The sequence below is a fragment of the Alexandromys fortis genome, unplaced genomic scaffold (genome assembly GCF_014885135.2).
Source record: "Alexandromys fortis isolate MF-2015 unplaced genomic scaffold, M_Fortis_MF-2015_v1.1 scaffold_3, whole genome shotgun sequence".
In the NCBI taxonomy this organism is placed as follows: Eukaryota; Metazoa; Chordata; class Mammalia; order Rodentia; family Cricetidae; genus Alexandromys; species Alexandromys fortis.
The window spans coordinates 25,385,985-25,402,344 of NW_026067909.1; the positions used below are offsets into that span (position 1 = coordinate 25,385,985).

The 16,360-nt window shown below is 40.4% G+C and overlaps 1 protein-coding gene and 1 pseudogene across 1 annotated transcript in view; one reads left to right on the forward strand and one right to left on the reverse strand.

The window, feature by feature from the left end:
* The window catches only part of Csmd1 (CUB and Sushi multiple domains 1), a 1,119,426-nt gene that overhangs the window by 559,295 nt on the left and 543,771 nt on the right, over positions 1–16,360 (forward strand). The window lies entirely within an intron of this gene.
* On the reverse strand, positions 7,639–8,488 carry LOC126498458 (cyclin-dependent kinase 4-like; annotated as a pseudogene).

Genomic DNA, 16,360 nt, shown 5'->3' on the forward strand with positions numbered 1-16,360 from the left:
TTCAAAGCAACTTTGAAATCGGATGGGATATACATATGGTAGCTGGAATTGAAAACATTGGTGCTAACATTTTCTTTGAGTGAGTTCCATGCACATATGACATTTATCTTCTTTGTACTTCTAGGCAGAGGCATCTGCTCCAATTTCTTATAGATCTAAGACTGAGATACAGTGTTACCTTAGAAAGGAATTAAAAATGATACTACATTGCTTGGTCAGTGTTCTATTGTTGTGAAGAGACACCATTGCTACAAATATTTTTTGTTCAATTTATTTGATTTATTTGTTTAAGATTTATTTTTATTTTAAGTGCATGGGTGTCTCATCTGCCTGTGTGTCTATGTGAGGGTGTCATATCTCTTGGAATTCGAGTTATAGACAGCTGTAGTTGCCATGTAGGTCCTGGGAATTGAGCCTGAATCTTCTGGGAGACAGACAATGCTATTAACCACTAAACCATCTCTCTAGCATGGCTACAACAACTCTTATGAAGAAAAACATTTAATTGGGGCTGGCTTTACAGTTTCAGAGGTTTATTCCATTGTCATTGTGGTGGGGAGTATGGCAACATGCAGGCAAATTGGTGCTGTGGATGTAGCCAAGTTCTACATCCTGATCCACAGGCAGCAGGAAAAAAGACTCTGGGATTGGAATGGGATTTTTGAAACCTCAAAGCCTACCCACAAAAACACACGCCTCCAACAAGGCCACACTTTCTAATCCTTTCAAATAGTACCATTCCCTAGTAATCAAATATTCAAATCTATGAGCCTATAGGGGTCATTCTTATTCAAACCACCATATTGCATATTATTTTCTGCTTGATAATGTGTTATATACCTGAAAGGAAAGCTGAACCCATGAAGTCACAGCAATGTGGTCCCCTAAACACTTCCTGTGTAGATGGAAGATTCTGTCGTGTCTGGTGCCACAGCCATTCAGTCCCAAATAAACACACAGAAGCTTATATTAATTATAAATTTGTTTTCTTATTGTTCAGTCTTATTATTAACTAACTCTTACAACTTAAATTAACCCATAATTCTTATTTATGTTTAGCTGTGACTTGGTATCTTTTTTCAGAAAGGCATTCTCATTGTGCTTCCTCTGCATCTAGCTAGTGACTGCCTCTGCCTTTCCTCTTCCCAGCATTCTCCCAGTCTGGCTGTCCTGCCTATACTTCCTGCCTGGCTACTGGAAATCACTGTTTTATTAAACCAATATGAGTGACAAATCTTTACAGTGTACAAGAACATTATCCCACAGCAGTCCTGCATAGGAAGGATGCCAGTTAACTTGTTGATGTGAATCCAGAAATGTCACAAGGTCCCACACCTAAATGAAGAGCTATAGCTAATCACTGTCAGATCTATGTGTGTGTCCATATGAGCAACACAAAATGGAACCAGGTGTGTGTGTGTGTGTGTAATTTAAAAAGAGGTCATGAATTTGAGGGAAGGCATGAAAGCAGTTGCAGTTGGAAAGGGAAGGGTAGATGCATTATAAAAGCAGTACTCATGCCTGAAGTTCTGAAAAAAAAAAAAGTAATACTACCAGTGAAAAATGGACATGCAATAGTTAACTATCTTCAAATGGTGATGCTGAAGTACAGTATATGCTGAGGCAATTATCCTAAAAATGAGTCAGCATCCTAAGCCATCATTAAGTTGAGAGCCACAGGGTACAGAGTGTATTATTAGCAGGAGGAGTCAGAGCAAGATTTGCACTTGGTTCTTAAAATCTAACAAGGACATTGAAAACTGTTACCAAACACACATCATGGGCTTGGAGAATATTGCACTGGGAGCATGCCACTTAGAAACCTTACAGAAAGTTTTACTGGTCTGCCAATTTGGGCACCAGTATAGTTTTTCATTCTATTGTTTATTGAACATCTCCGGCCTCAAGGTAATAGATGTTCTTAGTATTAGAGAATATACAGTTGACTTCCTTTGCTTATTCTCAGGCTGCTCCCCATGAGTGCTCATGCACCACTGGGTTCCTAGACATTTCTGTGGAAGGCAAGTGAGATGCTTCTTGGCATTTTACTTGTTTCCTTAGCACAGCCCATCAGGAACATCTGCCTGACTATTTGACGAACATATGCTGATTTCTGTTATTTTCTTTTGCTTTGTTTTAAGATGCAAACATAGAGTCACTTTTAGTGACTTCATAAAGCCACCTTTATAGTTTAGGCACACCAAGAAAATATTAAGAGGGAAGCAAGCTGTCCCAGGTATATCCTTTTAACCATTAGAAAGAAACACACGGATTGACACCTACAGAGAACCAAAATAGTAAGGGCCCCAGGTGAGGTTAGCCCTGAAATGTATCACTCTTGGTGGCCCACCCTGTTATTTAACCCCAAATATCCAAGGTATAAATCATCACTATGTTTGTTGGTGATGCCTCCAGCAAGACACAGACACCTGGAGTACTACCCCCATCCTTGGGAACTTCAGAAAGATTCACATATTTTTCTTTTTTGTTGTTGTTGTTGTTGTTGTTTGTTTGTTTTTGTTTCACCCATTGAACACTCAGATGGTCACAAACTTTGGTTCGGATTCCTTTGGAACTCATTTAAAGATTCTTATAGATAGCAACATCTAAGAGAATGCCATGGCTTCCAGACACTCTGTCAATTCTTTACAGCAATCCACACACAAAGGACAATAGTACAGAGGAACACAATTATCCAGCACCATCTGTGTCACCAATAGGCTTTGGTCTACCGGCTTACACCATATAAGATATTAAAGTTAAGCTCTCTGGCTTAATAATCGGTCCGGCCTTGTTTACTTGATGTTATTAAAATTCAAATCTAGAACAAACCCATTTATTCGGTATATATTTATTCAGCCACTTTTTGGTGCTGCTCAATTTTTTTAGGCTCTGGCGATAGTTTTCATTTTCAAAGAAGCAGAAGGTAAACAATAAAAGAAGAAGAGATGTGAGAGGCCACAGGGACCTGGGGTGCAGGAAACCACTGTCAGCAGGTCAAGCTTCTGATTCATTGATAACCCGTGTTTCTAGAAGGAACACTCTACTGGTGATCAGAGCAACAACACAAGGAGGGTAGGGCTGGCACCAACACAGCCGTGGGGAAAAATCAAAAACAAGCCATGCAGTTCAGGGATCACAACCAAAGATACATCAGAGTACGTGGTGTGGTTAGTAAAGGCTGTGAGTAGACAGGGTTGGAAGAGCAGTAGGAAAGGAACCTGGAGACAATTGTCTTAGGGTTTCCATTGCTGTGAAGGGAACCATGACCATGGCAATGCTTACAAAGAAAACATTTAATTGTGTGGCTCACTTACAGTTCAGAGATTCAGTCCATTTTCATCATGGCAGGACATGGCAGCATGAAGGTAGACAGGGTACTAGAGAAGTAACTGAGGACTGAGGGTTCTACATCTTACAGGCAACAGGAAGTGGTCTGAGTGTTGCACTGAGCAAAGCTTGAGCAAAGGAGACTTCATAGCCCAACTCCACAGTGACCTCTTCCTCGAACAAGGCCAATAGTGCCCCCCCAATATTGTTTGGGGGCCATTTTCTTTCAAACCACCGCAATGTTAGTAAACATGCACACATGACCTTCTAGATTTCTACAAGTTTCTCCAACATTCTCCTGTGTGATGTGGAAGCAATGCCCAAAATACATGAAGTGAATTTTAGAAGATTACAGACACTGTCAATAAGTCCTTGAGAATAATAGTCCAGATTTGCGTATCACGAATGTGGTGAAGGTCTGAGTCAAGGCACATGTGTGTGACATAAGGGCTGAATATAATGAGTGGTACTGCAGAAACTTGTCTTCCCTTACTGATAGATATAAATTATAAATCCATGCCTGCCTCCCTCAAAGGTGTTAGGAAATGATGGCAGTTGGTATTCCTGCCTCCACCTCTAAGAACCTGGAAAAAGAAATAGACCTCAGCCCTTCCCTCACCACAGGACACTAAGTCACCTGTCAAAAATCCTCTACCTCATCAGAACTTCTCATGGAATCATTGTGACCCCATAGAGCAGAGAAGTTTTGATTTGGGACTAGATTTATGAGAAAATGAGTTTCTGTTGCTTAAGCCATCGGATTGGGTTGGGGGCTCTATGAGACTCCATATTGTTCTAAATTCTGTGATGTAGTTATTAGTGTTCTCAACATGCCCAGTTCTAGAAACATGGAGGATGCTGTGTGTTCACAATGTATAGAGAGTCCTCTGCTTACTTTCTTATGGACGCAGTTCATTTATGTGTTCTTATAGTACACAATTCATTGTAATTTTGTCAATCCCAGTGCCCAGCAAATGCCACAAAACACCATAGACCCTGGACTTTCAAACATGTTTCAGCATCATGACTCCAAATGGAATCACACTGGGAAGCTCAAAAATTTTAAAATTATAGTCATAACTATTAAAACTCAGTGATCTCTTTGCCCCATCCTGGGCAATATGAAATTATTATGAATATGAAATTATATGAATAATATGAAATTATATCAAGTTGATTGTGGGTATTCCAGAAAAGGAGTGCCGCTGAGAATGGAATTGTGTGCAGACAGACTGATTCCATGGAGATGGCTCATGTATTGTGAAGACTTGCTAGAAACAAAACCTGATGGTAGGTTGTCAGTCAAAGGCTCAGGTAATATTTACATTGTCAGTACTAAGGTTATTCCTAGCAGAATTTCTTTCTCTGGGGGTAGGACAGAATTTTTTTTTTAAATTCAAGTCATCAACTGATTGAATATGTTTGACTTAAACTGTACTAACTTAATCTCAACTTCAAAATACTCCATCTAGAACACTGGATACATATTTCTGCACATTGGCCTGGCCAGATTAACACAAAATTTAGTTCTTACCTGTGCACATGATCTGTGTAACTAAATGTAGCCCTCATGTGAATTCATGCTAATAGTCACAAGGCAGATGAAGGAATTGTCCACCTAGCAGCAAGGTTTCAAGCTAAAAAGAAAGAATCATAGATTCAATGAAATAGTTATTATATAAATAATTACACAAAGATAATTGTATTTTCTGTTTCACTTTAAGTCATGATATTTGCATGCCTAATGAAGATAATAAACTATAATGTCAGCAACGGGCTTTATTTTTTTTTAGAACATCTAAGATTTAAACTTGCCCAGAGGCAGTTTTCATTATTTTTTTTCTTTATCATAAATTTTGATAAAGTCCCATATTTAGAGGAATATAAAGCTTTCCATGAAAAACATTTTTTTCTCCATACTTTTAAAACTAATTTTGGAGAAAGTCAGACTTCTCATGCAGGAGAGATCTACCTGTCATAGCTGTTTTGTTTGATTTTTAGAGACAAAAACTCATTAAGTAGCCCTGGCTGGTCTGGAACTTGCTGTTGCCCTCCTGCCTTCACCTCCCAGGTGCCAGACTACAGGCATATACCACGTGATCAGCTAAGAGCCACCCACCATTATTGTGTAAACTAGTTAGAAATCGAGCACAGTCACCAATCCTTTCCAGCCTTATCCTAATGATGTCAAATAAACCAAGCTTCCGAATACTGAAAAAGTTGGTGGTCCGGGAGGTGATGTCTTTAACATTTTATTCCATTTATCTTCCCAGGGGCTAGATGAAGAATGTCAAGTCCTATGAACCCACGCAAAGACTGAGGAGATGAGGCTCTGTCAGTACTTTGCTTATTTGCAGATTTGGATACATGAGTGCCTCATCTTTCTTCCTTTAATTGGGAGAGTCTGGACCTCCATGTTGATTGCCTTTTCACTAGTCTGTATTCTGAGTGTGAGGAACAGCTTTCTTGAGTAGCTTCCCACAGGCCATAAGCCCTTAGACTGCCGGAAGGGCTGTCACTATTGTAGCTTTTCTGCTCTTCCTGAAGCTCGCCTTCTCTATGTGTGTGCCTTTACTTTTCTTGCTCTGTGTCTTTGCTGTTTACTTTGGCCAGGCTTGCTGATGCACAAGGCAGTAGTGACTGTGTCTGACTGTGCCCTGTGGTTCCTTGTACCCAAGACTGCCACTGGGAGCCAATTCTTACCTAAAGTGGGGATTCTACCACGTTTTCCAAATCACAGTAGTTAATATGTGCATAAATAATTACTGTAATTAGCTAAGCAGGACATCCGAAGCCCACGAATCCAGTAGGATTCCGAGGTATGTAAACATAAAATTAAAAGATCAGTAAATTGTGGCTAAAAGGACAAGAAGTCAAGAAGGCATGTTTAAGGGGTTTCTTGGAGGCATAATTTTACATGATCAAAACACATTGTATACATGTATGAAATTATCAAATAATGAATTAAGAATCCGAGAACTATCAAAGAAAGGAATAAAAGGTTTAAACACACACCCATGCACACACATACACATACACACAGAAATCTGTAGTCAGATCACGAGAAGCCTAAAAGTACTAGGTGACCCTGGGTTTTATTCTCTGTGCTGAGGAAATACAATATACAGGCTTGCATGAGTAAGACAGAAATCTAGGAAGAGAGGGAGAAAAAGGAGAAAGCCATAAAGACAAGGAAAACAAAGAAGATTTGAGAGGGACAGGCAAAAGAGTGATGGTTGTTGGATAGTTGCACACTGCATGAAAGTGTATTGCTGTGATTAATATAATAAAATGCTGAATGACCGATAGGTAGGCAGGAGGTATAGGCTGAACTTCAGGCAGAGAGAGAAAGAGCAGGGGGGAACTAGGTGCATGAGAGAGACACGAGAAGACTAAGAGGAAGCAGCATGGATAGTATGTGACATCACGTAGATTAATAGAAATGGGTTAGTTTAAGTTATAAAAGCTAGTTATAAACAAGCCTAAGCTAAGGCCAAGCTTTCATAATTAATAAGTCTTCCCATTGTTATTTGTGAGCTGGTGGCCCAAAGAAAAATCTGACTACAAGCAACTACTAATAGCAACATCTATCAAATGGCAATAATGAATACCCAATAATAAAAGATCCCTGGCATTTGAAAAATTGTATATCCATTTGGCCAATTTTCAAGTGGTAGGAAAATAAACAACAAATTATCTAAAGTTGGAATGAAGCTCTTGGAAATTATACTCCCTAGGATAAAAGAGAACACCGTGGTTTCATTGCCTATGGAGGCTACAGTTGGGAGAACGAAGACAGAGGTGATAAGTTGACAGGATGTTGTGGAAGGGAGAGAGGCAGACTGGTGTGTGTTTCCACCCTGACACCTTGGCCAAAGACAGGTCTTTGAGAGCACATGTCATGTTTTCTCATGGTTCACAAAAATTCCAGTGGCCCTAGGATTTCTTCTGAGATTTCTACCTTGTCAGTCATTTCAGACATAAATATTTGAAATGTTATCTTGGAGGCCAACTGTGTTGTTGATGGTGGTGGTGGTGGTAGTGGTGGTCTTTTATTTGCCTTATAAAGGAAAGATCTCAGTATAAGTCAGGGAGGGAAGAAGACAAGACACACCCAGCTTTAATGTAGAGAATTGGGAGGGCGAGAGGGTCAAGCTTCATGAGGAGGAGAGGGGAATGCCATTTAAAGCTTAAAATAATCTCTATAAAAACAGGTGTGGTCTTCCCAGCCTCAGAGGAAGCAGAGGTTGCCTTTGCAGTGACATATCTGTCCATGCAAGCATCCAGGAGCAGGGAAAGGCAGCCACGTTATTCCTTACTCTGGGTCGAAAAACCTGTTTGCCTATGTGGGTCAAAAGTCAGCATTTCCAACAGCTGCTATGCTCCAGACTCCTTCATCTCAGTCACGTCTACATTTGCCAGGGCCGCTTGGGTGAAAAGTTCTTCTGGGTACAGATGTATCTTGAGGCTGGTCATCTTCTGGAGGTGGTCTATTGACATCAAAGATTTTTCCCAACTGGTGAGCTTTGGAGTTGCCAAGGAAGAGATGCTTTTGATGAAACATCTCTGCTGAGATACAACCAACACTTCCCATGTCCACAGTTACTGCATATGTAGACTACAGAAGAACTTCAAGAGTATGGGACTTGGACAGCCACAGGGGTGAGGATCACCCGGTAACTGTAGATTCTGGCTAGGTCAAAGCCAGCCAGCTTGACTACCATATTACTTACCAGCAGAATGTCCTCTGGCTTCAGGTCATGGTCACTGATACAGTTTGCGTGAAGCCAATTTAGGCTGCTAATAAACTGATATATCAGATCCTTGATGATGTCAACTGCCAAGCCTGGGGGTACCTTGTCCATATTTGTCTTTAGGTCCTAGTCTATAGGTTTAAATAAGAGAGTGGCCTTACTGTCTAGATCAGTTCAGGAACTAGCACAGACATCCATTAGCCAGGCCACATTGGGATTCCCAAAGGCCTCCAACCTCCTCAGTAAGGCTACCTCACAAACTGCTGATGGGGAGGGGGTCCTCCAGTTCCCCTTCCATTAGAAACACTCATACTCTTGTAGGTCACAAAGTGGCAATTGTTGGGATCTTGGACCTTACATGCAAGCCCATGGGTACTGACACCAATTTCAGTCACTGGTCGAGAGGTTAGTCATCTTCAGAGCAGGGGAGAGGTCCTGGGAAGCTGGGTGTTATAAGCCAGACCGTAGACACAAACTGTGCTGTTTTGCAATGTCCCTATATCCATAGCCCTTTAATTTTGTTTTGTTTTGTTTTGTTTTCTGTTCAGCATTGGGTCTCAGGGAGACGTCTTCTAAGGTAGCATGTCATTCAAGGACCTCGGCAGTCATTCCAGATCAGGGTTCATGCTGCTTCAATTTTCTTCCATTCTCCAATGGCTTAATATAGCTCCAGCCTGGGGCCTGGAAGAGAGATGAAGGATGGCTGCAATCTTCCTTTCTGCTTCTGTTGAAAAGACCCATCTATCCTTCCAAAGGCTTTATCTGAGGGTTAAATAAATTTTCTCCCTGCTCATCTCTTCTGGAATCACTGTGTGATACTTCCTCTGACCATAGATTATAAACAGAAGTGATCAGGCTATTCCTTCAGTCCCTGTATTTCCAGTTCTGTGTTGAATACCAAGTTAGCCTGATGCCAAGGAGAGAGTGACTTCATCTAAGGTCACCTAAAACAGGATGCTAGTTAGAGTCTCTACTGCAGAGCTCTGTCCTCAGCATTCCCACTTTGATGTTTAGAAATGGTAAGATTTCAATTTTAAATGAGTTATATACATACAATACCTTAAACAGTAGTAAAAATGTATGAACAGTATGTTCTAAAAATTAAAATTTGTATCAATATATACAATTTGTATAGAATATTAAAAATCCAATCTAATGTAAATTATCTAATCTTAGCCTCTTCTGTGAACCAGGTACTCCATTATGATTGTGGACCAGGCTCTTAAAATACTTATAACCAATTCTATCCAGTGTTTAGGGATAATTAATTCTATTATATACTGACCATGAGTTTAACATTTACTTCACAAAAGAAGAATGCATATCATATGAGACTATTGCTTCCTTGAATATCTTTAAATCTGAAATTGACACAGGAGTCCAGTTAGCTATATCAGAACCTCTACTATTTGGCATTTTTGTTAGGTCACTGGATATATTAAGGGTCGTTGCTTGAAAACTTTAGGCGATTCTTCTCTATTCTCATAATGCAATGCTGAAATTGATTCTCTGTTGAATACTTCTATCTGGATTTGAATATCTCTGTGCTCTGTTTTTATTAGATTTTTCTAAAGCCTGTACTTTAGCACTCAGATTAACCAACATTTTGGTGATAAGACAAAAATGATAAACCGATAATATTTACAATCGACTTTACATAAATTCTATCTAATTTACATGTCCTCTCATTCAGTTGCTCCATTTTCAAAATGTCTAGCATATTTTCATACAGAGATGGTGTAGGAGGACCTTCTGTTTATGCATCGCTTTCATTGGTTAAACAATAAAGAAACTGCTTCGCCTGATAGGGCAGAACTTAGGTAGGCAGAGAAGACAGAACTGAATTCTGGGAGGAAAAAAGCAGAGTCATAGAACAGCCATGGAGCTGCAGAATCAGATATGCTGAATCTTTTCTGGTAAGCCATGACCTCGTGATGATATACAGATTATTAGAAATGGGTTAAATGAAGATATGAGAATTAGCCAATAAGAGGCTAGAGCTAATGGGCCAGGCAGAGTTTAAATGAATACAGATTCTGTGTAGTTATTTTGGGTGTTAGCTAGCTGGGCGGCTGGGATAAACAAAGGGATCCCCTCTCTTCAGAAACACAGAGACCCATATCTCTCTATTGTAATGGTTTTCTCATTTTTTAATGTGTCAAAATTTTCTATTTTAACTAATTTCTCCTTTTAAGAATTCCCAATTGTCTTACCTAATCTACCATCAATGTTGATGAAAATATGAGATTTATTGCTGCTCGTAGAACTATATTGGCCTAGCTGGATTTTAAGGCAGCTATCTAATTTGGCAACAACCTGAGAAGGGGGTTCAGAGAGAGACTATAACCTGAAAGGGGGGGCTGTCTGAAAAACATACACACAATGCATGTATGGCAGGGGGCTGCTAGACCAGCCAGTCTAGGGTAAGTGAGTCCAATTGCATTTGGAGTGTAGGTGCTTCTGGAGTTTGGGTGGCAGTTGGAGACCGTTTCAGAGAAGCCACAAAAGAAAATTCCAAATTTACTCAGAGGCTTAGGGAAAAATAGAAAAAAAAGCCTAGCTGGATAGGGTTGAAACCCCACATGTAGTTCCAGCCTGTGCTGTTGGCTAAAAAGCCACAGGCAAATGACTTTTTCGTGAATTTGTAATCCAAACATTGGGCACCAATTGTAGCACAAATAATAAAAACTCAGACATAGATATTAGGGTTCAACCTGAAGAACAGAAAAGGCAAACAGCAAAGCCACTAGAGAGTTCTTATCTCTATGAAATCTTCAAACTAAAGTAATATGAATTCCTGTCTTATAAAGTAGTCAAAAATTAAACTTTAACTTTATCATCTTAATTGATTGTATGAAACCACTTAGAGAACAGGAAGAAATAATGAATAAAATCTTTCTTGGAAATCTACTGAATGTAGACTAGAAAAATATTTGTCTCTTCTTTATTTTTAAACAACTTTTCACATTTTATATACCAATCCCAGTTCCCTCTCCGTCCCCTCCTCCAGCTCCTCCTGCCTTCTTCTACCCTACCCCTCCACTCCTCAGAGAGAATAAGGCTTCCCATGAGGTGTCAACAAAGTCTGGCATATCACTTTAAGGCTAGACCAAGGTCCTCCTTTTTGTACCTAGACTGAGCAAGGTATCCGTCTGAAGAGAATGGGCTCCAAAAAGTCAGCTCAAGCACTAGGGATAAATCCTGGTCCTGCTGCCAGTGGCCCCACAGACTGCTCCAGCCACACAACTGTCACCCACATTCAATGGGCCTAGTTTGATTCTATGCAGGTCCCCTGCTGTCATTCTGGAGTCAGTGAGATCCCACTAGCTCAGGTTGATCTCTGCTTCTGATTCCATCAGTTGCTGGGTGAGTTTCTAAGATGGTAATTAAGGTAGTTGTCCACCTAATTACAGGGGAAGGCCAGTTCAGGCACCGTCTCCACTATTGCTTAGGATCCAAGATGGAGTCAATACCAAGCTCTTTTCCTTGCTGTAGCTCTATAATAGAGCTTGATGTCAGGGATGGTGATGTCTCTGGAAGTTCCTTTATTGTACAGGGTTATTTGGGCTACCCTGGGTATTTTAATATAGAAAGCAATCTCTAATCATAATTGAATCAATGTTACTGTAGGGACACACTTTGCATCTAGTGAATATTCATAGATGCATTATGTACAGAACATGAACTGCTGAGACATGCCTCAGTTGTACAGCATCCACCTCGTTTCTTCTCTGGACCATTCTATTCTGTTTGTGTTTGTTTTTGTTTGTGGTTTTTCTCTGGATTACAAGTGGCTAGTGTTAGTGTACATGGTACTGATCTGTGCTTGGATTTTCCTAAAAGAACCTGTGACAGTCCAAGAAAGCAAGAAGTTTGTTAAGAGAAACTTTATGTCCCCTAAGAAAATATTTTCATATTTAGATATTCAGGATTCTCTCAGGATCAAAAGAAGCTTATCATCATCATGGTAAAGTGTACCATCCACCTCACTGGCAAACTGCCCTTATTTTTTGAATTTTATCTCAGTAATACCCATGATCCTGATGCGAATGCTGTGTAGGAGCTATGAGTAATAATTCCAGGCTGTAAAGCCCACCTTAGAGACAAGGGACACCACTGTGCTGTGATGCTGGTTCCGAGCTAGGTGACCTGAGAAAATTTCAACTTAACGATATTTTAAATTTTTAATGAAACATTCAGGTTGTATGTGTTTCCACGTAAATAAAGAATCATCTAAATCACAAAGGGAATCAAAGGATAAAGCTTTGGTTTCACATGCATTAGGGGACCAACCTGAGCTGCCAATATATCACGCACATATCCAGGTGGAGCAATGCAAGAAGAGCTGCCCAACAGGCTCAGCCTGTTTCCATTAAGTTGTCTCCCATAGCCACAGTTATCCCATAATGCCGCCATCTTGCTTTTGAGAAAATGCCAATCAATGGATCAGATCAATGAGAACTCAAGATATCACAAGGTATGGGAGAAGCTGATCCACGGAAAATAATTCTGAATGCGAACAATGGGTTTTATTACGGCCGAAAAGCAAAACAAAATGAATAATCAGTAAAGAGTAATATTTGTAATACAGAACATAACATAAATAATTCACATATTATTAATTGCTTTAAATAGTGATTGGATGCTATAAAAATTGCTCTGAGGCTTAGGTAATTCTACACACAGAAAACAGAAATTTAAATCAAGGACAATGAGAACAGATGGCATTGATAAATGCAAGTGCTATCAACAGGTACTGTGAGGTTTGAATTCCAGGATGAGCAAGGCGTTGTTGATGGAAAGTTCTGGCAAATTATAGCAATTATCCTAAGACATTAGGGCAGAGAAGCAAGAAGGAAGTGGCCATTTGATGCTCCCCTCTCCTCTTTCAGTAAGAAGTGATTTTAAAATTATCAGAATGTTTAGAATATATGCCTACAAAATTGCAAATTCTCTCAACTGCACATTGTTCTAATTAGCTAACCTTTGAACACAGAGCAACAAATAATCTCCCCGCTTATCCAGACTCACTGTTTAACATTATAAGTTAGTTTACTGAAGAAAAACACTGAAACCCTATTCCTATGCCTTACATGGAATGGAACTCCTTTTGTATTCTCCATATACACACTTCTGCTTTTGTCTGCTACATGCGTATTGGGCTCTCGGTTCCCTTTAATGAAAGAAGCATTATTTTCTAACATGGATCAGAAGGAAAATTAGAAGCAGAATCCATTCCAGTAGGCAGTAGCTGTCAGTGCCTAAGGGCTATTACTGCTTCCTCTTGAAACATAGCTATCAATCTGTAGTGTTCGGGGCCCTTGAATCTCCATTTCCTTGAAGCACTTGAAATCTCAGACCCTTGAAAACATCCATACTGTTCATAGCGTGCTCTTAAAAAAAAAAAAAAAAGAAAAGAAAAGAAAATTGTTTCTTATCTTCGAAGAAATTTGCTTCAAAAATAAACAAAGAGTAAAAGGTGAAGGAAATAAACAAGCCCAAGAGAGAAATGTATGTTTGTATTTGGAATGATAAACAAAATCTTATAGTTTGCAACATGGTATGATTAAGGAAATTCAGAGAAATACTTCAAAATGATTGCATTCATGAAATATATTTATTTATTTTTAAACAGGGTTTCTTTGTAGCTTTGGAGCATGTCCTGGAACTAGCTCTTATAGACCAGGCTGGCCTCGAACTCACAAAGATCCGCCTGCCTCTGCCTCCCGAGTGCTGGGATGAAAGGCGTGCGCCATTACCACCTGACTGAGACCATATCTTTTTAAAACAGGAGTTTTATAATAATCAAACAGCCAGTATTTTGATTTAAAATTAAGAGTTAAACTGGGGCTGGGGAGGTGACCGACAGCAGTTCTCAAAAGGGCCATGACCCTTTTGGGGATCACATATAATATACCGCATATCAAATACTAACATTATAATTCCTAACAGCAAAATTATTTATGAAGTAGCAATGAAAATAATTTTATAGTTGGGGGCCACCACAGCATGAAGAGCTGTGTTAAAGGATCACAACCTTAGGAAGGTTGAGAATCACTGGGTTAAGAGCATGTACTGCTCCTTAGAAAAACTGGAGCTCAGTGCCCAGCACCAACATTAGGGAGCTCACAACCACCTGTAATGCCAGCTCCAGAGGTTTCAATACTGTCTTCAGGCTTTTGCAGGCAGCTCCATGCAAGTGTGTGTACCCACACACAGGCTCCCATGCACGTATGTAACTATAAAATATAATAAAAATAAATCATTAAAATGAAGAGTTTGGAGAATCACCCAGTGTGCTCATGAAGGCAGAGTTGGCTAGGACAGGAGCCAGAACCCAAGCACAAAGGATGCCACCTTGGGACCACGCATGACTTTGTTTGTCTTCGGTTAACCTTCAGACATCCTCTCAGAGGAAGCAGGAGATGTTGGTGCTGCTTCACCTGCCCAGAGCTCTGGGTGTCACATGCTGCAGGGTCTCTGCTCCAGATGAAGTGTGCTCTGGCTATGGTCACAGCATTGCAGCATGCTAGGGATGGTCGCAACCCTTGATAAAGAAGGCAGACCGTCAGCTGAACATGAAACATTTACTGAAGTTTACAAACTTCTCCCAGTTGAATGCTGGGCAACATTTTCAAGGTTTTGATGTTTCCTGAATATGGATGGCAGGAGTTCAGTTAGAGAGGTCCTGCCTCGTGTAAGGGATGATAGCAGTCACCTTTGTTGACACATAGCAGGTGTGCCCCCCCCACTGGAGATGGCACATATCTCAATTTTGATGTGTGGCACTTCAAATCTGAGAACTGTATCTTGGACATTGTATTTTACTTTCAGGAGCAGATACATTACTATTCTATGCATATCCTTTGCTAGTAGAGATTTTAATTTTTCATGGGCTCATTTTAAAGAAAACCATAAGCAGAAAAATGCAGCGTCACAGCACACCCTGGGTGCTGTGTTCTTTAGTCTGCAGAGAGGAGACTGAAATACATCTCAACCTGAGACATTGCGAGTTTCTCTACCTTAATAATAGACCTCAGGGAACTTAAAGACTTGTAGAATTTGAATGCAGCTCTGGCCAATGTCAGGGCAGAATCAGGAGTCTTCTGTGCATCACACAGGTCATTCTTTTTTTTTTCATTTTTTATTGAGAAAAAAAAAGTTTCTGCCTCCTCCCAGCCTCCCATTTCCCTCCTCCTCCTCCCGCCCTCCTCCCACTCCCCCCACTCCTCTGTCCCTCCCTCTCCAGTCCAAAGAGCAGTCAGAGTTCCCTGCCCTGTGGAAAGTCCAAGGTCCTTTCCCCATAGGCCATTCTTCATGACGTCGATAATCCCAGGGGGTGGTAGATGGAGGATCCTCAATACCACACCTGAACACTCTTCAGGCCAATCCCAGTGGAGCCAAAAGCTAAGAGCAGTGTCTTGCATAGCTTTGTATTTCCAACTTCAACATATCCCAAGCTTTTGTGGAAAACAAACAAACATCTGCACAACAGAGTGTAATCTCAAATGACCATCCCTCTGAATGGCAAAATCCCTCCTGAAATGCTCTCATCTGTTGATCCTGATAGGCCTGTATGCTCGGGAGCTGATGGTTATCTGGACGCACCAAACACTTAGGTCTGGACCACAGTCTAAGCCCCCTTCAGAGCCAGCAAGCAGAAATAGTGTGAGAGGACAGTACAGCCCAGAGCGGAGTGTTTGGACACTGATTATCTCTGATAAAGAGCACAGAATATCAAGAATTTTAGGGCTAGAGAGGCAGAAAGTGGGTTTCCTTAACAAAGTGGAACCTCTCCATCGTGGAAACAATCCGGAAATTTCCATTAGGCATGCATGAAAGGAGTGCCTAATAGTCCTAGTCTTTTTTACCTCAATTAGCATTTTACTGGAGTGCATGTCTATTCATCCTAAGACTGTGTGCTTTAAAATAATTATTATATATGAACAAATACAAAATAGAACAGAATTGGGAGGAAATTTCAGACTCATCTCAATGTGACAGGAATACAAATTCCCAGGCAACTGGAATTTTGGCTGCAAAAGAGAATTACGCAGCAATTTTCTATCAAGTATTTTTAAAAACTCCTGATCCTCAAGAAAAACTTTCTGGGAGCCTTCAACTGGCCAGGCACTCTTTGAAGTCCTAATGATGTAATCCTTTTCATAGTACCCAGATGCTGGCTTGCACCCACCTCAGGGCTTGGAGAAAGAGACTAGTGTTAAAGCAGCCAGAGAAATCAATGTATTATTAGAAACCGGGCATCCTGCAGCTGG